Here is a 27,806-nt window from a genome sequence, read left to right as displayed (position 1 = left end):
TCGCAATAGCTGAGGAATTTGGCAACCTTGTTCACTTTGGCTTCCTTTGTTTCACTTTAACTTAACGTAAATCGTTTTTAATTAAAACGCAAAATAATGAACGAATTTAAATTATCGTCTGACTTGATAACTACTAAATTAAGAAATAGTATGGATAGGGATACGCTTCAAGCTCGTGTGAAGGTGTCAATGGAGAGGGGGGGGGGGCAAGGTTCATTGATGATGTAAATATCATATCAATTCATATTGATATGGATATCAATATAATATCTTTCCACAGATATGCTGTAGAAAACCTGGACGCCTTAGTTTACTGTAAATGTAAATTATTGCATGCTACAATATTATTATATTGATTTTCATAATTTCATTCTTAAAATGCTAGATAATTATACCTAATTATTCGTAATATCAGAAGCAAGGGTCAATTTAATAATATTAGTATTGTTTCATTGACATGTAATTTGATGCCTATGATGTTTCCTCCGGGAAGTTTTATGTCTCCCCCTGAAGAAAGTGGTTGGATTCAACACTATCTGAAATTGTAATGCTTCTATTAAAATGCATTGCTTTACGGAGATAAGTTAAGGGGATATACAAAGCTAAGGACAATCAAAATACATACTTATATTAAAAATTAGATTTCTTGATGGGTTTGGGAGGGGGATTGGTATTCTGCGCCCTTGAGGAATTGGAAGGCAGAAAGTACCCCCCTCCCCCAACGTCAGTGCTTATGTATAGCTACATAGTAAAACGATATCAAAAGCAAGCAATGAATTACGTATATCTTTTTCGTCACGACTCTTCGAATTAGTGTGCCAAGAAGCCGTCTTGGCTTAAGCGGAAACAGCACTGGACCCTGGAGCACGTTAACTTCCGAGAAATGTGGTATGCACCCACGCGGGGTAAAGGTCCTCACCTACGCGAAGGAACTTTACGACGAAGGTCTTCAACGGGAAGGGCGTATTGTCAGTGCACGGACAGTGAGCAACAGGATGCAAATCTCCATCCCATGGCCGCTGGGGTCGACTTCAATGCGTTATGTCGCAAAAAACTGTTCCCAACAGACAGCAACGTAACGCAAGTAACAATTAGTTTCACATTTCCACAACCCTTTCGGCAACTATTACCCGCCAATGGCGTGCTCGAGGGAGGGTGGGGGTTGCAACCCCTTCTTTTTGGCCCAATCCAATATAGCACTGGAAACTAAAGAAACCGAAGCTGTCTTAAGATATTATGCAAAAATAATGCATTATCAATGTATTTTCGTGAAAGGTGTAGAGATAAGATATTTTATGTATTGCAACTGAAATCAAACGTCAATAAATAAGTATTGTTCATTGTTGTTCACACACGTATAATGCTTTTTCTAACCATATAAGGCATTAATAAAATTATATCCACGTACCTTACAAAAATGTATAGAAACGTTGTCCAATTGCCATACACTGTCATTTTTCAATGAATTTTGATTACTTTCGATCGAAACGTGGGTTAATTTATGTCTCATCACAGGAGAAACTGCCAATAAAAATTAATAAAATATTTTAACGTAGAAATATGAAGAATGTTAGCCATGGAAATAAAAGATGGTAAAATACAGCATTCGGTACTAAAAAATATCCCCATGATTTCCTTTACGATCATATCCCTTTGCCTTTAAAAAATTCTAGACAGCCATGAACACAATCATAATTAAAAAAAATTGGAGATTAAGATATTAATCAAACAAGTTTGCAAGTTATAAATATGACATGAAGGTTAAGTGGGAAATGCTCTAATTGTCTCTGCAGAAACCACACAACCTGATGTACTTCACCAGTGCATTAGATAAGTCTATGTTCCGTTAAGTAATTAAAACGCTTATTGGTTATTTTCCAGGAAGCACTACGGGATTACATGCAAGTGCCCTAAATTCAAATCCCTCCTTTTTTCGGCAAATCCATTAATTCGTACTCGAAAACCGAATATTTGAGGTCGAAGGGTTACAAAATGACTTTAAATGCTGTTAATACAGCTTCAGTGGAACTCCAATCCGTTCCAGTGCACCAAAACTATGGAGAAAGTCCGTGGAAACTAATTTCGCCGCTGAAGGGAGAGACTCTCTCTTCAAAGCACATCGTGGACAGACAAGGAACTTCAAATGGCTCTTATATTGAAACTCCAGCTTTTCGCATCGTATTCTGTTTCTCGCTCATCGATCAGGAATTAAAGCGAAAAAATCAGCGGACCGTGCAAGGAGGCAAATTTGTATGCATGAGGAGGGAAACTGTAGAGAAGGCAATAGCCAGTACGGATGGGGGAAGAGGAACAAGAAGAAGGGAAAAAAGGTTAACTGCGCAACTCAGACATGTTAGCAAGCGAAATCGACGCTGCTGGGGGGGGGAGGGAGGGAGAGGAAAGGGAGAGGTATTGGTTGTTAAATAAAGGCGAATAAGTGCCCCCGGTTTCCTGTTACAGCGGAAATGGTTACCTTGAGATTGGCTAAAAACGTCTGGATCGGTCTTAAATGTGGAGTAGAATCGAGATTCCTAAGTGCTGAGGCAGGCAGCTACAGTTTCAGTGGTTTGGAGAAGTTCTGTGGGAAGCTATTTGTTGATTTATATTTCAGACAATATTTTCTGCATATAAGTAAATATTGGCTAAAATATAATAAACAAGTCTTATCTCCAAATATCCAATATAATTTCGCCAGTTTCTGATAACACACACACGCACACACACGTGTGTGTTGGATTGAATTGGTGTTTTAAGTTCACTTTATGCACAGTAAGGCTAATCGGGATTGGACCTACAGTTTAAAGTGGGATCCGAACCACTATGTGCCTCCACCGGGTATCGAAACCCTGGACCCCTTGATTTCAAGGCGAGGACGTTACCACTGCGCCATCGGGGAGGCCCGGGATGTGTGTGTGTATGTATAAATATACACAGTAGAGACGACGAAAAAGGAAGAAAAATTCATGCATCATCTGAATGCAATTTAAGGCAGTGCTTCTTTCTTTTATGTCCAGGGAGCTAAGTGACCATCAACTGACCCATCTTGTAGGCACCAGTGATCCTAATACGAGTATGCTATTTTGTATCATTTAAAACACATTGAGCTCAGGAATGGTTCTAGAAAAGTTCTGAAAATGACAGGAGACAATGGTTAAGGAGCAAAAATTGTAACTAGCTTAATATAGTATTGTTATTTTTCTTGATCATTTCAACCCATTTTGTAATTGATTTCTAAAGCACCAGGTTGGGTTTGTAAATTGGGCGGGCTGAGTCCCGACATAATACTAATTTGAAAAAAAAAGAGTTCTTTAAACGGTACAGAAAATATACAGGGTTGTTCTGAAATAATGATCCTGTTTTAAGTAGCATTGAGGTACTGTAAGGCGAAACCAGTTTCCGATTTACGTGTATGAAATGCACCACTACATTGGGCTTTATTTGGTTTTAAGTCCCTTTAAGCACAGAAATCTAATCGGGATTGGACCTACAGTTTAAAGTGGGATCCGAACCACTATGCGCCTCCACCGGGTATCAAACCCGTCTTGATTACAAGGCGACGACGTTACCACTACGCCATCGAGGAGGCCCGAAAGAAATCACTATTGAAACATTGTAGTAGAACAAGAGCATTATCACACAACTGGCTATGCTGATGAATGTGACACTTCGAACGACTTGATATGCTGCTGATCCATAACGAATTGTTGTTTAATACTCATGAGGAAATTGCAATTACTCTGCTGGTGCAATATTTGCTCGGTACGCTACCCGTAGCCCTGGAACCATCAGATATTGAGGAAGCCGGCAGAAGAGAAGAAAGATGGTTACGTCATCAGGAAGTGTGGCCGTAATCTTGGGAACCGATCAGAGCCATCATCTCCAAGATAAGTGAAAACGCGCAGGCAACTCAGGCACTGCGCAACGGGAACCCATTGTTGAATTTCAGATTCCGTTCTCACAGGGGCCCCGTGCTGAAGCGCATTATCTTCCTAATTGCGTTTAATTGCGGTTGATAAATCGGCGGGGGTGGCAGTGGACAAGGCTGAGACTCCGAAACTAGGTTGTGTTGCGTTGGGGGACGCTTCGTGTTTGTATACAACATCGGTGCGTAAACAAGTGTTGCGAAGTTTTGGACACACTTTAATGTCCTTGCAAGATTCCAACATGTGGATCGGCAAGGAGCGGCAGTACGACAGAGAGAACACACGAACGTCATCAAAGATGTGGCTGTTAGTTCAGAGTCTAATAGCCTTAAATGTTTCTCTCATATTATTATTTTGCATGACAGTTTCTTGCGACGTGGGTGACGCACTACGAAGCCAGGGAGTCCTAGGTGCCATTGTTGTTTAGGTATTTTTGTTACTTTATGCCACTTTTGGCTAATCACTATGACAAGGATGAGTAATGATTGGATTAAATTGATGAAGGATACTTACAAAGAATACCCATGCTCAGGCTGGGAATCGAACCCGGGAACTTTGGTGGCGAGATCGAAATTCGACGCTAAACGCACTCAACTGCCAGCCGTCGGATGTGTCATTGTGTTTGCCCAATCATACAGGGTGTGGTAAGAGTAGCTTTCCTCAAAAATTATATCTCAGTTTTCATAGTTGTTCATGAATAAACACATATTGGCGTCATAACTTGAACAAATAAACAAGTACCCCGTATGTAAATGGTGGGATTTGGCAACCCTGTTGTTCGTTTTCCGTGGTTCATTTGTTTTTCGATGTTGGATTGTTACTGTTTATTGTGTGTTAGGTTGTACCTGTAATAACTGCTCGTGTTTCTTGCAATGAATTGCAAATTAACCAAAAATCAACGTGTTTTTGTGCTACAATTTTGGTGGAAACAATAAAAAACACAGCGTTTGTGATAGCAGACTTTGAGAAGAGATTTCCTGGTGTTCAACCATCGTCACGTCAAACGATGAGAAATTTGAACACGCGATTTGAGATCAGCAAAGATTGTCATTTATGTTTCAAAATCTGTAAATCAGTGCCTAAACGATGTGAATTGTGTATCACGAAACAGAGTCTCAATTTTGAACAAACTGTGTAAATGTAATTTTGGGGGAAAGAGACTTTTATCCCACCCTGTATATTTCATCCATTCATCCTCATCGTTGTGATGAACTTAGCGAGTTAGTAAAACGACGCTAAATAACCAGAACAGAAAAAATAAACGCGTCATATTTGTAATCTGGGTTATTCACGGAGATTAGAATAAATAGCCATGCTATGAACGGATGCAATTACCAATCAATATCAAGTCATTACCGGGAAATTCGTTTCGTTGCGTTCTAAGCGTTCCACTATATCATGGTTCGAATCTATTTTCTCAAGTTAATATCTTGAGTTTCTGATATTAATTTAAATTTGAAAAGAAATTAAGTGTGATAAGGTAAATTGTGTTGCATAAATTATATTGCATTTGTTTTATATTTAACATCGCTTTTTCTACCGTTTTAGATTATTTGTGACGATGAGAATGAATATTGATGAGATGTAACGGATGGAAGAACAACACAATGTCTGGCCGAGACTCAAGCCCAAAAAATATTCAAATTCAAGATCGTGAATCGAACATTCAATGCCCTTGGTCAGCGAAGCTGCAGATGTGGCAGATATTAATTACATCGTAGAAGCAAAGAAGTGGAAGAGTTTGAAAAATAAAGTTATCAAATGCAAAATGGAAAATGAAAATGACAAAAACTATATTAAGTAAAGATAAGCACATTGAAATTGAAATAAAAGGGAATTGTACTATTATTAAAAGACAAAATAGAAAAAAAGACAAGAAATTAGTAACGGACGATTCGAAAAGATAATAAATAAAGTGATTGGATAGAGATGTAAATGTGAGATGCTCTGGAAATAAAAGATAAAATGGCAGAGAAAAGAAATTAAAAAAGTTAAGTTTGAAGTTTTATGGAAAGTTGGGATATAATAAAAACGGGAACAAAAAGAGGCAGATTATTCTGAAGAAACTTAAATATGTATGAGTACCCTTTGGTTATTTAGTGCATCTTTTTCTTCCTTTGTTAATAACAATGGTAAGTAAACACTTTAGTTTCCTGATGGGAAAGAAGCGGATGCAAGATGCCACGCATGGCCTGTTGTGCTGTATACGTACAGGAGCAGAACTTAAAAAGAGTTTTTACAACATAATGCTCTTCTCTTTTGGACATTGCAGCGTAAAGGATTGCACTGTGTCTGAAAACAACACAACTTCACAACGATTATAACATTTCACTATGGCTGCATTACAACATCTCTTAATTTTCTAACGGGACCGTTACGTCACAGAGATGGAGGAGGAGGTGTAAGATTGGAGGGACATCTCAGAAAAATGCTGTGTTTTCGCACAAAGATCTCGCCTGTCCTCGTTTTCAGGTATGCACTGTTGGGAAAAAAGGAGCAATAAAGTCCGCAGTGAGAATTACAACAATGAACGATTGTCAGCTGTATATTTTCCGTACGTTTCGACCCGATTTCCACGCCTCTTCTTAAAAAGATTTCTCTATCGTTTCGCTTCAAAGTATTTTTCTCTTTCCTTCTACCAAACTTTCACCGCTGATTGTAAAATCATCCTTTACCCTCCCCTCTCTTCATTCTGTATCAAGAGATCTTATTGCTCCAAAAGTGATCAAACTCCCTCCTCCCCTCCGGTTTCTACAATCTGTGTTTGGACGACGAACGTCGTTACTTTCTTAAACTACAGAGAGTGCTCGTGTGCGGAATTTTTATTTGCGCATACGTTGCGTTACGCAATAGGACGTTTGGCTAGTACGCATCTTGCAAAGCAACCGGATAAGATCCTGCCATTACGTTTCGCATTGGCACACATACACACGCACTCACATACATAATACAATAATGTATATGTATGTAGTACGTTATCTCCTTTCTTCCTTTTTGCAATTCGATCCTTGTAGATACATATTAAATATTCTCCAGAACTCATCTGACCAGCAAACACGAGAGAGAGACAGTATATAAGTAGCAGACTTAACAGTATCATGACCGGAGATTCCGGGTTCGAGTCATATATTTCTTTGTGTGTGTCCCTTCATGAATTTAATCTAATCGCCATGATCAGTCAAAAGTAGCAGAAATACAACATAAATTAAGAATAATACAAATACGAGGAGAGTTCGATAAGTTTCCAACTTAATATGGAAAGAATGCACGTAGATCAGCGGCAACGGGCTCCTCTCCACATCGTCAACCACATCATTGTTCTGGAAACGCGTGCATTTCAAGTGAATTTTCAGCCTTAGAAAAATGTAATTGACTGATGGGACTAGATCAGGGAAATAAAGCGGATGATCAAATTCTTTCATAGCATAACCGGTTCAATTTCTACATTGTGAGATGGGTCCTGGACACAAAGCGTTGTCTTGCAGAAAAAGAATGAATGCCCTTTGGCAGGTCTCCGCACCGTTTCGTGAATGAAAATTATTCCAGAAATCCGAAGTAATAGTCGGCATTCATTGTGAAACTTTGTTGCGTATAATCAGATAGGAGGACACTGTTTTCATCCCAACGGACCGACACCATCGCCTTGTCTGCAATTCCCGATGTCGAAAATTCTTGGGTTGTGGCGAACCATGGTGCCATCATTGGGTCATTATCGTGAAGACAGGTTTCTTCCTCGGTCACCATGCAACTAAAAAAAATGCACGAATCGATTTGAAAATGAGCCAAAATTGATTTTAAATCTGCGTTCAGCTGTTTGGGTAATTCTATGGCAGATTGCTTTCTCATTCTCATTTCCTAGTGAACAATATGATAAACATCCCCGCAATGTTGTCGAGACCAACTTGTCGACCTGCAAGGATCGACTCGTGTACGTACATCATCCATATTTTTCGGGGCTCCTGCAGATTTGTTTGCATCCCTCGTCTTCGGTCGATGTCCTGGTCCTCACTATATTATGATCGGTAAGCCACCCAGGGAGAGTGCTGTACGAAGACCAATGCTTTCCCTTATCTTTTGGCGTACGTTAACTTAATTTTCGGTTATGACCGTAGGATAGATGTACACGTATCTTCACGTGTCTACTGAACTGACATCACTCATTCATCTTTCAATAGACTATTTATTCTAAGTTAATCAAATTTCATGTAAACATAAATGAAACCAGTCACTCACAGCTCACAGTGTGTGTAGGAACATTTTTTTTTCACCCCATCCACATTACACCGGAAACTTATCAACCTCCTCCCCTCTCGTGTACTTATAACTTGACAAAACCTCTCCTTTATTCAGTGGCTTTGATTTCATATGACTTGAGGTGAGGGGGGGGGGGGGGCAAGAATGTCAAATTATATTCTAGCAAAAAGATATTAAAAACATTACCGTGGAATTAAAACCACTCATTTCATAAATTGTACTGACAATCTAAACGGAGAAGGAACAAAATACTTACTTTTTTTAAAAAAAAAGTCCTCTTTGTTTACTCATTTCATTAGCTTTCATTGCATATCTCGTATGCTATTCCATTCTCACCAACCTTTTCTTCAGTAGCTATTTCACGGAAATTAGAGGAAGTAAGTGTGCAATTGCCTTTGGTATGTATATTGTATTTCTCTCTATCCATTTAAATTTTAAAAATCATAATTAAGAGTGAATATTGGGGACAAAAGGGTACCCCAAGACGAAAATTGAACGTTTCTTTGATATCACATTACACCTAAAGGAAATGAACACACGGACTAATCCGTGTACATCGCAGGTTTTGGCAGAGTTGGACAATTAAAGGTGATGTGCCTGAAGTTTGAGGAAACGACTGAGACATAAAAAGAAGCCATTCGCTGTCTCAGAAAGAACAAAGATCATGCTTGTTCTTGGAAAGAAAAAAGAGTGAAAGTAGTAAAGAGACTCTCCATCGACTCCAAATGAATCGTTAAGATCCTCTTTGAGGACACGATGCGGAGACCCTCGAGAGCAACCAAGATTTTGTTGCAAGAGAGAGAACCGCAACGCAAACAGGTGATTTACCGCCTTCTATAGCACCGAGAAGTTGCTGGCTCTGAGGCATATTCTGACAACCTTCCCCTTCTCCCCCCACCCCCTTTATCCTATAGATCACTTATCCACGAGCAGTGGAAACTGGAAGAGCCAAAATGGCACCCCGATGCATCTTCCTAGCTGTTAAATAGAACGGATGGGACATTACGGGTTCCCAAGTTGCCAGTTTTAAACGGAAAACGAAGGAAGTTCACCTCATATAGTGAACTCAGTACCCTCCATGTTTCCACCAGCACACTTTCTGCCCCCTCCTCCCGCCCATCCAAGTATTAAAGTTAATATAATGACAATAAAATCCTTAAGTCTAAAATTGTGTGCGTATGTACGGGAGTGGTCGTCTTGGGAGCCCAACGAGCAAAGAGGGAAAAAGCTGAGAAGGAGTAAACGTCACAGCATCACATGGAAGTATTGGCGTGCTAGTAAATTACTGTTGTTGCCAGTTTGGAAAGAAATAGATATACAACAAAAATATTTGATGTCTGATAAAAAATTTGTATTGAAAAATTGAAATTGTAGATTTTCTTGTGCGTTTCTTGCAATAATGGAACCTAAATTCAGTCCACGAAATAATATATTTTTAGGCTGCCTTAGGAGTCCTAGATCTCCTTCCTTTTTAGTGCACTCTGTAAACATGGATGCAAGTCTCGGACTGTAGTAAATTTCTCCTAGCTGCTTCGAACAGTCCTCCAGGATCAGAATATCTACGCGGAGGGATTTAATTGCACCCTCTCGCGGTTTCTTCTTTTTCCCTCTGGTTTTCACACACACACACACACCCTCATGTGTAAATTTGATTTTTCTTTTAAGTCCACTTTATGCACAGAGAGATTAATCTGGACTAGACCTGCAGTTTAAAGTGGAATCCGAACCAGTGTGCAATGTGCCTACACCAGGTATCGAACACAGGACTCCTTGTGTGGATATGTGACGGTCATAGTGAAGGTGATGACGCGCTCCAGCGATCTTGATTAAGTGATTTCGTTTATTTTACTTTGCTCTTATGCCACTTTTGGATAATCCCAATGATGAGTGATGATATGATGAAATTGTGAAGTGATGTTCACAAAGAACACCTATACTGAGGCCGGGATCCGATCCCGAGACCCCTGGCGTCGTAGCGCGCTGTGCTAACCATTCCGCTACTGAGGTCGGTTCCAGCAGTCTTATCGCCCTTCCCCATTCCAGGGTTGCTACAGGTACCCATTGATTAGAGCCTGGATGAGACCCACAGTATCTTAAACAGGGATAGTATCGGAAGAACTTTCACTTGAGTTAAACTACCCCAAGAATCGAATCTGAGATCCATGGTGGTAGTGACAGACACAATCAACTTTTAATCTATTTTCCATCTCATCATCTTTTTATTTAAAGTTTATCAGTCTATTATTTTGTGAGTTTGTGTTTTAAGTTCACTTTATGCACAGTAAGGCTAATCGGAACTGGGCCTACAGTTTAAAGTAGGATTCAGACCACTATGTTCCTCCACCGGATATCGAACCCCAGACCTCTTGACGTTACCACTGCGCCATCGGGGAGGCCTCTATTTTTTTTGTAATCTCGACCATTGCAAACATCATTGCCTTCCCGGGATTGGAGTTCGGGACAACTGGCGTCATAGCACGTTGCACAGAACTCTTCGCTAGCAAAGCCGGTCACTAGACCACCACCGACAATGAATAACTACAAACATATTTGTGAAATTAAAGCTGTGCTTAATAGTTCTGGTCTATCATTTTATATTATTTCGGACTAGTTGAGTTCAATAATGAAATTAATGTCTGAAAATGAGAGGAAACAATGATACATGAATAAGATGCATAACAAGCTTACTCCTTTGCCTTCTTTGTTGGTACACACGCGCGCATGTGTACATAACATGCTTGATATTGGGGCAGGAAATTATCTTGCCAAAAGTCTAATCCATCTTCTCCAGACATTAAAATATCGTGCTGCTGTGATTGACATCGGAAACGGAGAATGGGAGGAAAACGTGAATTAGTCACAAAATCGGAGGAAACGCCCACGATCACGAAATGTCAAAGAGGCTTTATATCGCCAGGGCAAGTTAATTCGGCGTCAATAGACAACTCTTATTTTCTTTAAAGAGATCGAAGGTCAAGTTGAAAGGGATAGGAGAAAGTCTACCTCGCACTTTCACTCCCGTCGCCGTCAACGTGACACCTGTTGGCTTTGGAGGCTGGCAGGCAGGTGAACGAGCCGTCGGCGCATTGTAGTTGCTGACGTCATAGACACGCATCGTACGCACAGTTGGCCCATCACGAAGCTTTCCCTCAATCGGGAAACGATACAGAGACGTACGCATCACGACGAGAAGGCTGGAGCGTGTTTATCGTTTGTTGCGTTACCTAGATGTTGACGTAAGGCTCTTCCTCGATCAGCGTCTTTCACACAGCAAGTCCCGTATCTAAGTAAACTGCCGCGTTTCGAGAGCTTACAGAAGTGGTTGTAAAAACGAAGATGCGTTTCTCGAACAATTGAAACCTCACAAACGTGACTCGGGGCCGATACCAAAACAATCGATTCAATGTATGTGTTTGGGGATGGGTGATAGGGATTATATTCATTCACCTATTTGCCAGCTTTCCCTAGGAAAAAAAAGAAAAATGCCTCTAACGGCGTAGTGGTAACTTCGCCGCCTTGTAATCAAGGGTTACTGGGTTTGATACCCGGCGAAGACACATAGTGGTTCGGATACCACTTTAAACTGTAGGTCCAGTCCCGATTATCCTTCTGTGCATAAAGTGGACTTAAAACAAGAATTCACCCTACGAAAGAAGAAAGAAATTTGACACGTATTGAGAAATTGTACTAAGTATAACAAAGTAAATGTACGTAGTACATCCCTTAGGAAATATTAGTACACCAAAAGCAGCTCAAGCGTCTTTCCCATACAGACACAATCCGCTCGAACCCGGAACCTTCCGTGGTGAGATCGTGAGTCGACCACTCAAGGCGCTTGGTCACCGAGGCGGTGATATTTCGGGTTAGGAATGGTAAACTTTAGAGCTGAGCAGATTCCCACCGACACCGGTACTTGAAAACTGCAATAATCAAAATTTGTTCAAAATATTGGTGTGTAAATATTCTTCTCCAATTTATGTATCAATTTACCAAGAAATTTGCTTTAGAATATTCCACAATTACATCAGAATATTAAAATAGATATTATGTAATAAAAATTACAGTTTTTCTTGCATAATTTCCAAGATAATTAGATTCCGCGGAATTTTTGCGGACCCAGCCAGAGACCAATATGCCGGAAAAGTATCGGCTGGTATCGGTAGGTGAATTCCAACCGATATTTTCCGATACCGATACATAGGCATCAGTGTCGGCTCAGCTCTAGTAAACTTCATTGTGTTCCTGTTGGAACACAAATTGAGCTGTACAGATTGAACAGAATTCTTAGCGTCATTCTATAAAAGAACATTGAATGTTATCACTAGGGATAACAACCTAAAAAAACATAGGTATATGACCTATAGAATGTGCTAAAGAATGGGAAAAAATGACGTAAAAAATGCAAAAAATGAACATTAAATTTGTTAGTTTCAGGTTACAAATTGAAATTAAAATAAAATTAAACAAAATGCAATCTTGCTTTTAAAAAAAAACACCAACCTGGTGGTTTTCCCCGACACAACAAATACTGGTAAAATGACGGAAAAATGCCGAAAATCTGGGAAAATGACTTACAACCTGAAAATTGGCAAAAAATGCAAAAAAAAAAAATGCACTTTTTTGGGTTCTAGACGAAGTGTAATATTGTGTCCTATTTAATGGGCATCGTGTTCGAGATGTCAGAGAAAAGATGACATTTCATCAACTTCCGCTCCTTAGTTATCACCTTTTAATTGAAGGGAGTTTTCAGACCGAAGCGTCAAACAACACGGACCCCATCCAGTCTGTAGAGAAGCATTCACTGCGCTTGCCCTATCAACAGACCGAGACGACACCATGCACGATATTGAGAAAACGGCTCAGCCCGAACGATACGTGCAGCTTATCGTGCCATTTCGGTACGGAGGGTTGCATTTATCTGTGAACAGTGGTTTCCAAGTGACACGTGTGGCTTCGGGTCTGAAAGTTCGCTAAGAGTTGCAGATTCGATTTTCGGCTCGGACGCTACTCCGTGGGACTTTAAACAGCAGTACAAATATGCACTTATAAAAACTTTATAGTTGCCTACTTTTATGACTGATTGGAAGAACCTTGCTGGATGTTTTCCGGATGGTCGATTAACTTGTCGGGGAAATTGAATGTTTGACTTATTTATTGTGTTGTGATCTGAACTGGAAGTAGCCAGGGTGCGAAATCCTGGAGGGACGGGGGGATTTCTCCCCCACCAACAATCTTGGCCTTAAAAATCCCCCACCAAAGAAATCCGGGAGGAGAGTTTTTGTTATAACAAACAAAACATAAGCAATTACTTTTAATATAAAAAATGCTTTACTAAGAATAATATCGAAAACACAAATTAGTGCAGTTGTGAGTTTTGAATTTACGCACAATAAAAGTAAAACAAGAATGCAAAACAATAATAACTATGAAATCTAATTGATTTATATTAACATAAAGCACAAACTGAACAAAAACTTACACATAATAAAAGCGCTTCAACTATTTCATAATTTATTAACATCTTTAACCAGTCAGTAAAGGAATTAGTTAACTGCTTTATAATATCTGATAACCTATGTATAATAGTAACTAATTAATTTCCTTTATGTAATTAATAATAATAATAATATATATTTAATTGAGTAATTTATTTTTACTTTAAATAACATATATGTTATGTAATAATATAATATATTCTAAATCGTATCATTTACACATATGTTTGTGGGGGAGGATGGTTTGAAGATTAAGAACTTTCGCCCCCCACCAGTTTTCAATGATTTCTCACCCTGGAAGTAGCATCAACAGTTGAACTCCGATATTGCTGAATCATTTATAATTTATTAATTAAATTTTGAACCAACATGAGGACAAAGAGAGAAGGAAATAGGAAGAGTTATAGACAAAAAAGGGAGGAAGACAAAAGCAGAGAAATAGGCAGGAAAAAGATGGATAAGGACACAAATGCAAGATAAACTGAAGGAAGAGGACACGACGACAGGGAGGAAGTGAGAAATAGATAGTGCTCATAAGCAAGAGGAGAGAGAGATATATAGAGATACGAAGGCCAAGAGAAACTGAGTATAAGTAAAGGAAATGAAAATAAACACTAAAGAAAGAGATACTAAAGAGGAAAAACGAGAAGGCAGAAAGGTAAAGAGAAAGAAAGGGAGGTATATAAATGAAAAACAAGAGAGGAAAGGGACACAGAGATACTTGATGCAAGGGAGGAGGGGAAGACACGTATATCAAGTCAATTAGTCTGAGAAGTATCGAATACAAATCTTGAAACCCCGCTGTAACCTTATCCTTATGTCGAACTTTCAAAGTGATTCTCTAATGTTGGAAAGTATGGCCATATTTCAAAATTTTATCGTTAACTTATTCTCGATTCCAGAAACCAATACCATATGTAGAATCTTCACAATGACTTTCGAATAAAAAACCGATGCCCATATCTTACATATCTTGAGCCCTTGCCTACTCCCGTTAATAAATTTCCCAAATCACACACTCCAGTCGTCGCGATTATCCGGTAGATGTAGAGTTGGTGTTTTAAGTCAACAACTTTATGCACAGTAAGGATTAGACGCGCAGTTTAAAGTGGGGTCCGAACCACTATGTGCCTCCGCCGGGTATCGAACCCGGGACCCCTTGATTGCAAGGCGCCATCGTTGAGGTCTTACCGGCAGGTAGAAAGTGATGTAAAATAACGAAGTTACAAATACAAGATACACGCATCCCGCAAATGAATCAAATGATTTACATGTAGTAAATGTTGCCCTAAGCTCGGGAATAGATTTTTGTAGTTGAATATGTGAAATTCTAAATGCTTCCTGAACGTCGACTCAAATTAATCATCCTCCAAATTAGAATCCTGGAACGTAGCAGCCTGTTCCGAATCGGGAGCAACTGACACGGATCGTAAAACTAAGAAGCAACGCCGGCACTCCCACTAAAGCTGTTCGTACATGCGTTGCATCGGGGGCATTCCCACCGTCTCCGGCAGTAAGGAAGCTCGCGACGCTAATGTGGCCGGAGCACCAACCAAAGACCACCGCGGATCATCCAGAAAGAAAGTAAAAGCATGCTGCGGAGCGAAGATTCGGGTGTCAAGTGCTGGTGTTGCCTTGTCGGGCACGAAGGAAGGAAGGAAGAGATTGCTGGCTGCTGACCTACAGACAGACGAGTACCATTGGTTCTCTTTGGCTGCCCAACTGGGTCTCTGGGCTCAGTCGCTTTCAAGCCGCCAGAACGTGCACAGCGCCTTACAACTCCAGCAGCACAGGTGAGTTCACATGACTTTCTACGGGAGCCTTTTTTTCTTCTTCGGATGTGATTTCGAGTGACAGCCGTGTCGATGGTGGTTCACCATCCCTTCAACCCCCCCCCCTTTCCCCCCGCGGTCGCGTGAAAGGATTGCCCATCGCGTCCAATTACATGTAGCTGCCATCCTCCTATCTGGAGGGTCCAAGAATAACCAGCGCGTCCATTTGCGATGACAATGGTACATTCCACCGTAACAATGGATCCTTTTGTGTGTGTCGACAATGGGATACAACAGTGGTCGTTGTTGTGCGTTATGGCTATGTAGGGTTACAGAGGCTGTTGCGAAGGAATTGTCAGCAACAAACCAAAGGGTTGTTAGTCAACAAAATAACGTTTGATCTTGCTTGGGGGGACCCTTGTGTGTTCATGTCAGCCATACGCTAGTTGCATATTTGTTTTTGTTCGTGCCACTTGTGGTTTTTAATACATGCTCGGTACATCCTCACTGGAGTTTCAGGGTTGCTGATTCGCTTCCATGTAATATCCTTTGCCGTAGACAGAATTTTATTTCGGGGGGCTCATAACTTATCAGCACGGGCGTCGCCAGATATATTTGTAGAGGTCTTCAGGCCATAGATAAAACTTGATTAGTACAAATAATAATGACAATAATAAGTATTGTTATTTTACAATAATAACTATTATAAGTTATTAAAGATATACCAATTTCAATTCAAATGTATTGTTATTATTACATAAATGGAGAGACATTGCTACTCGATCCACTGTATCAGTGAAATCTAACACAATTGTTGTCCATTATTTCTCTTATTTTTTTTTAGTTAGTGTACTGAAAATCATAGTCACTGTATTTTGTTATTAACTTTTACACAATCGTTAAAATAATGGCTTTAACAGTTAACCGTAAATTTACTCATTCTGTGACCTCTCACAAAGAAAACTATAAGTTTTGGAAACTGTGGATCCATTTATTCTTTGGATGGTAGAATATAAAAATATAAACTGGTTCCTCTATTATACACTAAACTTTTTTCTATGTAATGCCGTTTTTACTGTGGTTATAACTTTATGTTATTAACATTAAAATAACATTTAAATTAGATATTTGTAGGATCTCGGGGGAGGGGGCTTCAGCCCCCTTAGCCCTCCTCCTGGCTACGTGCTTGCTGTCGAGATATGCTACACTTGCGCCAGGAGAGTTCTAGTTGTCGGCGTACGCTATCTGGGAGGCCCTCAGTTTAGTTGAGCTTCCCCGATAGCCACCTTGTCCTCAATGGGACTTTGGTTTGATTCCTGCACATAGAAAAGTTTGTTTGGAACAACAACAACAAAATATGTTTCCGGTTACCAACAATTCGTTCAAATATTCAACAAATTAGTAAATGTTACAAAATTTCTTGTTCGTACTTATCAAAAAGCTTAACCAAACGTGTATTATTAATTCAAAGTTTTCTTTATGTGTGGTGAGGCACAAGCATAGTGGTTCGGATCCCATTTAAGACTATAGGCTAGACCCAATCCCTCTGATCCGATCTGAGCAATAAACCTTTCGTCAGATGAAGTTACCGACACTTATCTGTATTTTTTCTTTTTCTTGTATTGTGCTAATATAATCAAATATGATTGTTCCGAAAATGCTCCACGTACAGAAAACTGCACCGAAGTACATTTCAAAGCTGTTCCGGGGACTAATCTTTGAATTTTCCTGAAGTTCGTGTCTTCGAATACCGTAACAGTGGCGACACAACGACTCAAGGACAATATTTTCAGGCGGAATCTACTCCGGCGGCCATGGCTGCTAACGTTCTCTTATTGTTCTATTTCTCTCATTCTCTAGCTCGCTCTTTCTTTTTCTCTCTCTCTTCTGGTTTTCTTTCTGTTTTCACCACTTTCCACACTTTTATTTTCTTATCTATTTCTTTCTCTCTTCTTCCTGTTATCTTTCTTCCTTTTTTATAGTTCTTCTTCCCTTTTTCTTCCTCGGTTCCTTTATCCCTTTTACTGCTTTTATTTTCCTCTCCCGTCTTCTCTTCCGGTTTCCGTCTCTTTCTATTTCTTCTCGTTCTTGATTTGTATATCTTATTCTTTCTCTTTCTTCATCCCTCTGTGTGTAAGTGTGATTGTAAACGGGTGTGGAGGAAAATAGGTCTTAGACTATTCCAACAGAGATGTCCAACCCCCCTCTCCCCCAAGGCCAACGACGCATTCCCGCACATCATGCCATAATCCCCATAAATTAGTATTTAATTACGGGAGCGTGTCTACCATTATTCTATTACTGAAAGTCACTTCTATTTCTAACTTAACTCAATTGAATGAAAGTTAATTCTGCCCCAATATAGCGTACGCAGAATTTTTTATCGCGGGGCGATGTGAGGGGGCTGGACTTGTAAAAAATGGATATTACATAACTGCGTTGTAGGAAGGTCAGGATACACAATAAACGCAATAAAATATTTAGTAATTACCATTTCTAACCTACATTTTAAAAATTGTTCAGAAACAGAAATGGTAATAGGAGTTCGTTTTAAAGGAGGGGGGTTGCATTTACCAATTGGGTTTTTCCAGAGTTCTTCACTGCTTTCATTTGAAAATTTGGATTTTTTTTCAAAATTTCGATAAAGGCTGTAGCACCATCAGCTATTGCATACGCCAGTGTCTGCCCCACTTAAATGATCCCTTTGCTTCATCTAACGCATTAAATACGGTGCATCTAGTAGCAAGAGTGACTTAGAACCAACTAAAGCTAAACAAAATACTAAGGAAATTTATTGTAATTCCCCTGCCTGATCGCACATATTACAGCATGGTGCCAAGGAGCTTGTGTGTGGCAAGTGTGTGTGGGTTTGTGTTGAATTTGATATTATTTTAAAGAAAATAATCCTCCAACTTTTATGCGCGGCCCACGCCATTATCTCCCCCTATGGACACCCCTGTATTACAAGGTGGGCTAGAGCCCATCATTGCCCGCGCAGTGGCGATGCCCTCAACAAGATTGCCTCCATGCATGGTGTTTCTGGAGCAGCTAAATGTTTCAATTATCGGGTAAGAGTGACAGCACGTGGTGTTCACAGTTCTAGGACTTCGCCAAAGTAAGTATGAGTTTCCATGGAGCATGCCACAAATATCAGACGAGACAAATGTAGGGCTCGCAATACTAATGACGGCGGCGCAAATCATAGATGTAACCACTGCAAAACACAGTTGATTAGAAATTGAAATTTTACAAATTAGTGCGCTCTGCGGTCGTGTTTCGGTCGGCTAACCTTGGCTTCAAGTTGACCAATGATGGCAACCTAGGATTTTCATCGTGCTATTTTGGGTCAGCGTTCGAATCCCTAGACGATGTTACACTTGTGAATGAGGTTTTCCGCGGATATTCTGTCGCTAAGTTCCTGGACGAGGTTTTGTCACAGCGTAAATTATTCTGGAGTATGCAGTGTTTGATTTCTTAGACAAGATTGCAACAGCTTGATATTGTCTGTCGCATTTTTATTTGCCAAGGAATGGATCTGCAATGCATTTTGGTTTATCCTTAACTGTATTTTTTTTTTTTTTTTTGCATTTTGCTTTGAATTAACAAAATTGCCTGCAACACAATCGATCTTACCCGTGTTGGACATACTTGTGCGTGTAAAACGCAAAGTGAGCGGAGATTAGTCGATTTCAAAATTAGATTCAAGGAGGTGATGTACATCAGAAAGTTACCAGAGCTATACCACAGTACACTACTTAGGGATGTAGAAGATTAGGCAGAGGCGTTCTGTAGAAACTGAAACGCGGGACAAAAGTCTGTCCCGAGGACTTTTGTTGGAACGACGGGACACCATAACGAGAGACGTTTCCAGAATCATTTATAGCAAGTACAGCAAGAATTAAGCATGTGCAGGGATAAAAGGGGGGTGGAGGAGGATAGAAAGCATAAGGAATGTAGAGAAAGTAATAGAGAAACAGCGACAAATAGGAAGAGAACAACTGAAATAGAAATATAGATAGAGAAAGAAAGTTAGAAAGAAAAAGGGAGAGAGAGAGAGAAAAAGAATACAAAGGAAGAGAGAGATAGATCGAGAGAGAAAGATAGAATCGAAAGAACAAAGAGCGAGAAAGAGGGATAGAGGTGGAAGAAAGGAAAAAAATAGAAGAGAAAGAAGAGATTCACTGCAGCACAGCCCACCTTAAAATATTTTGTCCAGACTTGAGCCCAACTGTATGCTTCGCCATATTTTAGAATTATGTGAGGAGTTCGGAGTTTTTTAATCTTTGTGACTGAAATAGACTATCATTCAGCGTAAGTGAAAAAATATCAAGGTGGCGAGATGAGAAAACTATCCAGAATACTCCGCCAAGGTAACTGCAAGCTCATCACTCGTGGGCAGTGTGATTATCACCACTCCCTGAATGTGTAAGCCACTAATGTGTAAACACGTGCGCTTGTGTTTTTATGCTTTGTAGCCAAAATTTCACCTCAAGGAGTTTTATATAAGTAATAAGAATATTAGAAAGGCGTCAAACAGAAGAACTGCTTCAATAATATTGTATTGTGTATATTTATTGTCGAGCTAGGGAAAGTTTTTGACTCGGAGCCGAGTAGATTCTTGTTGGATTCCATGCGAGGGCTTCAATTTTCGACATTAACTTAATATCGTGAATTTTTGGGGAAGTGAATTTGCGCTTTGATATTAACTTTCTACCTCTTTAGCTTAATCGTAACGTCAGGATCAATAACGATTAGATGAAAAAAAACTGACATAACAAATACAGTGAAGCCACTGACGTCGCCAGAAAAATGAGTGAGGAGGCAGAGAGGAAGGGGCAATTTTTACCATTAAATATCAAACAAAAATGCTAAAATTGGGATAAAATAGCCTTTACTTATATAGTTTTTGTTTGCTGGTGGGAGCAGGGGTTTATCCAGAATTTTCTTTTTTGGGGGTGTAGGCCCAAATTTAGGGTAAATTTCGAGCCAAACTGACCATAAATTGGTCGAGGAAATTTTGGGGTGTGGATAAATGACTAGGTAGGAGGATGGTTTCGACCCTGTGCCTTCCTTTTGGCGCAGTTACTGAGTGTAGCACTCATGTCCTCTTCGAGTCTTGAATGTAGCGACTTCTGTGGTGAGATTTTGGGTCTAATACCGAAAGGCCAAACTCGCTACCACGTTCTATCCGGTGACGAGGGGGGCTCCAGGTTCGATAACCTGTAGAGGCAATTTTCACAGTGGTTCGGTTCGGATCTAACTTTGAACTGTAGATACAGTCCCGATTAGCTTATCTGAGCATAAAGTAGGCTTGAAACAAACAATGAATGGGTGGGGTTCCTTCATTTCCCTCGTAAACCCTAACCATGAGAGACACATCTACACCAATTTCCGTTTGGATCCAACTTTTAACTGCAGCAGCAGTCCCATCCAGCCTATCTGCACATGAAAGGAACTTAAAACAACCAGATTTGATCAGATCATCAAGCCCTATCGCAGCTGAACTGATTTGAATGAAATTCCAAACGTTTAAAATGCTCATTCATTTCACGGCATCGTAAAATCAGCATCACCATTAAATAATAACAATAACGACCTTGCACTTCCAGCAGCCAGAGTACACAAATTCTGGTCTTTTCACGGCACGAACGAAACAGTTAACATGCAAAATCCACTGCCCGCGAGATAATTTACAAGCCACGAGGTCCCGACGCTCCGCTGGCAACAGGGGATCGCATTAACTTGAAACGCAATACCGTGCACCTGCACCGAAAGCTCTCCCCCGGAGATTTAAGAGGCGGAAGGTGGGAACCTGCCTCCCGTCCGTCTCCAGGGAACCGAGAACGTGGATAAATGCAATCCAGAAATTAATTTCTTCTCTGAATTATATTAAGGTTTTAATTGGATCATTACAAGGTTCACTCGCATTTCCCATTTAGTTGCTGACGAGCGCAAATCATGTAATGGAGAGGCAGGAGTTTTCAACCGCGTTAATGGACCAGATAATAGTACCTGCTCCCGTTGTTTCATGGTGCCTTTTCATCCCCACCCTCCAAAACAGAAAGGGGGAGAGAAAAGGTAACGTTCAACCCAATGTCATGAACGGATGACATAGACGTGCAGGTCGACCTTCCTGCATTATCTGTTTTGGCGGTGCTGTCGGTGTCTGGATAGGAAAGACTCTTTTTTGGATTAAACCCCAGTTCTTTCCTTTGCCAGTCAAATCTCTCATAGAGATTTCAACCATTCTTCTTGTTGCCGATTGTCTTACACCAAATGGCTAGTAGCAAAGATCGAAATGGATGGAGACTGATAGAAAATTCGAACGAAAGAACTGTAACAGTTGGATCACGAAGTGGGCCAGGAACTTTTGAACTCAACTACAGTTGTACACTTGCTAGAAACTCCGTTATGAGGTCTACGTGGAACTATTTTTGATTGCCATCGTAGATTCATTTGACTGGGTACGTGTATCCAGTCAACCACAACCATCTCTGGAACTACAGAAATCATAAAGATGGTACATTCATTTATTATGCAGTACAAATTCTGTTTTCGCCGAAATATCTTATTTCAATGCCATACAGTTGTGTTAGTTCAGGAAATATCCGATTGTTGTACGTGGTCCATCGAGCACCCATCTTGATTCACGTGGAATATGTCCATGTTATGGATGTAATGCGGATATTTTGGGTGCATGTGTAGACCCTTGAAAGTATCTAAATGAATTTATATATCCAAAGACTAGTAGCAAGGAAGGTAGTGAGTAATGTCGAAGTGGGGCATAAAAGAAAATAAGAAGGAAAGGGAAAATTATACGAAGACAGACATAGAGAAGAACAATTGTATTCGAGTAAATTTGTGGAGAGTGACGAGGGTTGTTCTAGGAAGAGGCAAAAATACGAATCGCGCATGCTTGGTGCGATTTTGCAAAATTTGAACAGACCTCATGCTCTGGCACCCACTCGGCCCCCAAGCGAAAGTCTGTTTCCGTGATTTGACAGAGTTGGAGTTCGAATACAGGGCTTTCTTTCGATCAGTTTGTACAACTCTCCTAAGATGTCAGTCCCGATTTGTCTACGTATTTATCTTGTTTTACGGTTGCATTTCTGCCTCTGTAGGCTTACCACGAGGAGATTGAGTGATGATTAGATTAAGTGGATGAAGTGACATTCATGCCTAGGTTAGACCAGAAAGCTTCAGTGAAGCAGAGGGCTTCATCGAACCGGAGAGGCATAAGGTAAAAACTTTGTCGGGATTCAAGCAAGACGCGTATACCTACTTATGAAGCAACACGTCAACAATAGAAAGCCGTTATTTTTGCTGATGTGCATTCGTCATCATCAAGCTTTATTTGCACGTGAGATCGAGAGTGATTCTAGAGTATTAGGGAACTCAGTGGCAGCTAGATGATACGCGATTCCAGAAGGTAAGAAGCATCCCATTAATTTTTAAATTACGAGGAAGCATATGAAAACTTTCTCACCGAAGAAACTTACGGTGTGAAAGCTTTCATATGCTGGCTCGTGAATTAAAAAGGAGTTGAATGATGGTTCATGCTTCTGAAAACACGTAGCTGATACTTCTGTGTGTGAGCTCTCTTACACATTGTTCTTGAAAACATTGGCCAGGCTACATGTAGGGAAGCCCGAGATGTTCTCCACCGGCTGTATTATAAACATTCACCTGTTCAGTCATCACCCTCGAACAAAATCTATTTGCCCAATAATGAAATACGCAAACATTCACCTGTTCAATCAGTCTCGTTGTAGGAAACTTATAGTTCCTCCAATAACCAAATACACACTTCTGGCATCAAGTTTGTCTCCCGTTAACCTTGACATCACCTGTTGTAAGCACCGAGACTGAAAATTCTTAAAAGCATATCCCTCTCTCCACTCCCCCCCCCCCCCCGACCACACACTATCCCTACGCCTATATCTTCAGGTATCGCTTGAGAGTACTCTACCTTACCTTTAAGTGCCAATACACGCGGTGGTATTTTGATTAAGTTGCCACTAGTAGAAAAACGCATCACGGCTCGACTGATCGTCTTGCTAACTATGGTTAAACCTCCCCGCATGCATACAAAGTACGGATAAGAGCCAAGCACCCAATCAGGAGAAGTAATGCAACCACCGTGTGATAAGCAGCTATTAACCCCATCCCTAAGGCAGGACGTCTCCCATTCCAAAGTCAGGCGTCTCATCTTCTGATATATCGCGGGAAGACCACTCATAAATCCTGACATTTATAGGTCCGGTTTGTTTCCAGGGAGACATTGGATGTTTCAGGACGTCCCATGATTTCAAATGAGTCTAGGAGAGGAGTCATAGGTCGATGGCGACTTAAAGATATTTTGGGTGCGGACAACACGAGAGTATAAAGGGCGTAAGGCAGGAGCCGAAGGTCACGTGCGTACTGTGCTGACATCAGCTCAGGGTCAAGAGTGGATGAACCCAAGTATTGTCCTTCTCTTTAATAATTACCTGCACCAAAAACTTATTTACTTGTCTGAGTAAGCCCTGAATCTTGAAAATACAGCAAAGTTTGTTTTTAAAAGTAGATTTTAGGGAATGGTCGAGACAGGACTTACAGTTTATAGTGGGAACTGAACCAATGTTAAATGTGCCTCCACCGGGAATTGAACTCGGGACCAATTAGGTGTGAATGACTTCTGTGCGCAACTTATGTAGCAGCGCTTAACATGGTCGTCTCACTAGCTTTTCTCCGAAAGAACCGAAATCAAATCTTGACCAGGTCATTGCTGTTCTTTTATGTCTCTTCATAGTCTAATCGTCATTTATCCTCATCATTGCGATTAGCCTAACAGGACAGAACAGTGACGTGTTGTGCATTCATTTTTGTCTTATTCTGATCGCTAATGGCAGTGATGAGGAAAGGTATGTGATTATATTTAATTGATAGACACAAAGGAACACTTATGCCTAGATAGGAACTCGAACCTGGAACTTTCAGTGGCGAGATTGTGACTCGACCACTCAACGCGCTTTGCCACCTAGGTGGTAGAGATAAGCGACGAAATAAAAGACAAATACAATAGTACCAAAACATCAATTTCAGCAACGAGTTTAGTACTGTATCTTCCCACAAACTAATGCTCTTAAAGAATTAATTCCATTACTTTCAGCTTTACTCTTCGACATTAATTTCGATATCGGACATTTTATTTCCAAGAGCATCACAAAGTTTGTACAGGTCCCACTTTATGTACAGCAAGACTAATCGGTGCCAGACCTAGATTTAAATAGGGATCCGGATCCGTTGTTTTCAAGGTGAAGACGTTGACCACTAAGCTATCAGGATTCTAATTTATTCGAAAGATCGTGTATTTGTAGAATTCGGTTAAATTCGACTGAGAGATTCAGATGGCAAATAAAGCTACATGATGATGACCGGAAATGTCCGTGTCCTTCATTAGAGGTACTGACTCAGATTTCGACTGAGGTGAAAAAAAACATGACGTGAAAAATCTAGTTACATGCGATCTCAGTGTTTGAACCCAGCGACTCTGTACTCTGTCACCCAATCCACTCGGTTAATTTGTTCGGTAAGATCGACTCTAGCGTCATGTGCAGTTTCCTCATCGCCGACTGGATTTACCATGACTGTAACTCCGTCTTGCGAAGTTTCCGTACCGCAGACTTTAACACAAGGTGCTGCAAGGTTCAAAAGTCCTTGATTGGTATGGGATGGAAGTTTATTTCTGCTGTGTTCTTGTTTGTCATCATCCATCCTTTTGGTCGCTATTTACCTAAAGAAGCAGGTCACCCATCTAGTCCTGATTTGAAAATAAAAATGTACTCTTGAAAGGAATTTCCTTATTAATTTATTGTCATAAACAGCTGATACTAATAAGGGAAAGAGAAAAATTTTATTAGCTTTGAAAGTAATAAAAAAATATTAACTTCTTTGTCGTGAATTTTTATTTTTTAGTCACGGATTTATTCTTTTCGCGTTTGAACTCTTCTAGTCCATATTTTATTTATTACGGATTGTTATTTTCCTTCATTCATTTCCTCACTCTCTGCACTTTAATATCGTACAGTCTTCCATTTGCGTATGTGTGTGGAATGAAGGCAGTGCATTTATTATTTACAAGCACGTTTAAGAAATGCCCCCTGGAATCTTGACACTAAAACCTACTCCGTTCGGCTGATAATGAACTGTTATTAAATCGGAGCATTCATGGATCTAATCTCGTTCGCGCAGAAAGAGGTGGAGCGGCAGGGGAGAAAAAGTAACGTTGCAAGGTGGCTACAGGTACTGGCCGTTGGTGCATCCAGCGGTGCATGAAACTCTTCGCAATGCCAGCGAGAATGGGTGTTACCAGTTGACGTGAAACGGTGTAAATCTCGCTTTCTTTTGGTTCCCCGTTCACCCTTTCACATTCCCCTCCCAATTTTCTCGGAAGTCTCTCGCTCAGCGCTTTGTGCAATCTTGATTGCTTTCGTTATCTGGCGTGTGATCGACGCATCCCGGGTTTTGTATGAAGTTACAAGACGCGTTGTTCGTGACTGATTATGATCGCTTTTCGGTTTCATTTAGAGATGTTATTACTCGGCAGGATGTTACGTAGTTTCGAATATTCGCACACGACTCTTTTTTAAAAGTGCCAATCAACAATCTCTTACGCGGTTACCTTCCTGCATTTGAGTTAACTATAACAGGAACCGCACGGGTTAGCAAATGGATAAATAATGAAAGGCTGAAGATGCGAATATGAAGGAGGAAGCTGAAAATTAAATTGACAGATAAGTTAATAAACGAGGAAGTATTGCGTATAATTTGATCTAGGAAGAAGTCTGGATTATCAGTCTTAAGAAGTGATGGTTACCGAAGGCTACTTTGAAATGTGAAGTTCGAGTCCTGATTCAAACGCCACTTTACTTCAAAGAAAGACCCGAAAGATTAGTATACCTCTGACAACCATATGTCAAGTCCATCTGGAGCCCAGTATATCGTCCCCTCAAACCTTTTCCCCAATAGCGTCCGTTTTAGGAACTGACAGTACTTGTCAAGCCCACGTGGAGTAAATATAGATGTTTTGCCAATTCAGTTTCTTTAGAGATTTCATAAGGTGAGGTTGCAGTTATCTTTGCTACGTTGTGTTATTTTTTATATATAGTGTGAAACCTTGGGAGTGTATCGTCGCCGCAGTTCGTGTTGGATGTCTAAACACTGCAGGTAAGAGTGACAATAGCGCTTCTCAGTAAAACAGGTGCTGGCTCGATACCAGATACGCGTCCGGTCGGCTTCCTCTCGAGCTATGTTAAAGATACCGACCTGACCTTCGAATCAGGACTTGAACCATACCCTGGAAAATACTTGATGAGTTAGTGATTGGTAAACTTGAAGATCATAAGTACCACGTTGTAGGGGCAATAAATGTTGCACCAAACCGTACAAATTGAATGCTATCGATATGTTAGGAAGTATATAAAATACGTGTATGTTTTATTAGTATATCATTTCAGTATGACAGAGTTGGTGAAAGTGTTTGAAACTGAGATAACAGTCTAGTGTAGACTTGATAATATATACGAGGCTGGACATGAATTTTTCTTTATATCGATCCTCTCATCTATTTTATCAGAAAAAGCAATGTACAACGATACAAACACAAATATTCACTACGTTATTGAACTCGCATAAAAATCAACTTCCTTATAGCAAAAAAATATTTGCGAGAGGGAGTTCCTGATATTCGGTTCCAATCTATTTTTGTTTTAATCTATTCTGTCACATTGAACGAGCGGAAGCACTGATGCGAGAAGTTACAAAATCTCATCTGCAGCTTTCCCCTTGTCCTCTGCTCTTAATTCTAATGACTGGCCGCGCGGTAATGAGATTTCTCTGTTGCCGATCGAATCTCAAACCAGCGTGCTTCCTACCTTTCAGAATCTCTTCAATTATAGATGATTGGCGGAAATGATGTCGCAGTTTCCTACTAATCTTCCACAGAGCTCTAATTGTTGGCGAGTGACAGACCGGTGCTTAGGATTTCATATAAATACGTCAGGGCTTCGATTCTTGCGAAGTTTCGTTCGGCAATACTTCATCGTGAAACTCATTGCTGAGGGGTTTTGCTATATGTTTTATAGGGAGGTGAAGCAGGTGTTTCTTTCTGATTGCATTTTCTTCAGAGTCATCGTCGAAGTTAACCTAAGAAAGTAGAAAAGCGGCATAAAAATATAATACAATAGTACTGATAAGCCACATTCATTAATGCTAAATTAGCTATACTGCTTTCATTTCCAAACTGCGCTTCAAGGTCACGGCATCGTCTCCCCACGCAGTCGCCTGTTCTCCTCCACTGTTCCCCTCCACACACAACCAAC

The 27,806-nt window shown here is 40.3% G+C and overlaps 1 protein-coding gene across 2 annotated transcripts in view; it reads left to right on the top strand.

Annotated features, from left to right (window-relative positions):
• Positions 1-15,238: 15,238 nt before the first annotated feature.
• LOC146005197 (uncharacterized) overlaps positions 15,239-27,806 on the top strand; it is a 173,654-nt gene continuing 161,086 nt past the window's right edge. For both annotated transcript variants that reach the window (XM_083144249.1, XM_083144258.1), the window contains exon 1: positions 15,239-15,465. The gene's annotated coding sequence lies outside the window, so the exon portion shown is untranslated. The remainder of the gene's footprint in view (positions 15,466-27,806) is intronic.

This window comes from Lepisma saccharinum, chromosome 1 (assembly GCF_977018435.1).
Source record: "Lepisma saccharinum chromosome 1, izLepSacc3.1, whole genome shotgun sequence".
Classification (NCBI taxonomy): Eukaryota; Metazoa; Arthropoda; class Insecta; order Zygentoma; family Lepismatidae; genus Lepisma; species Lepisma saccharinum.
Note: the sequence above shows the minus strand (reverse complement) of the source record. Positions and strands in the feature narration are given on the sequence as shown.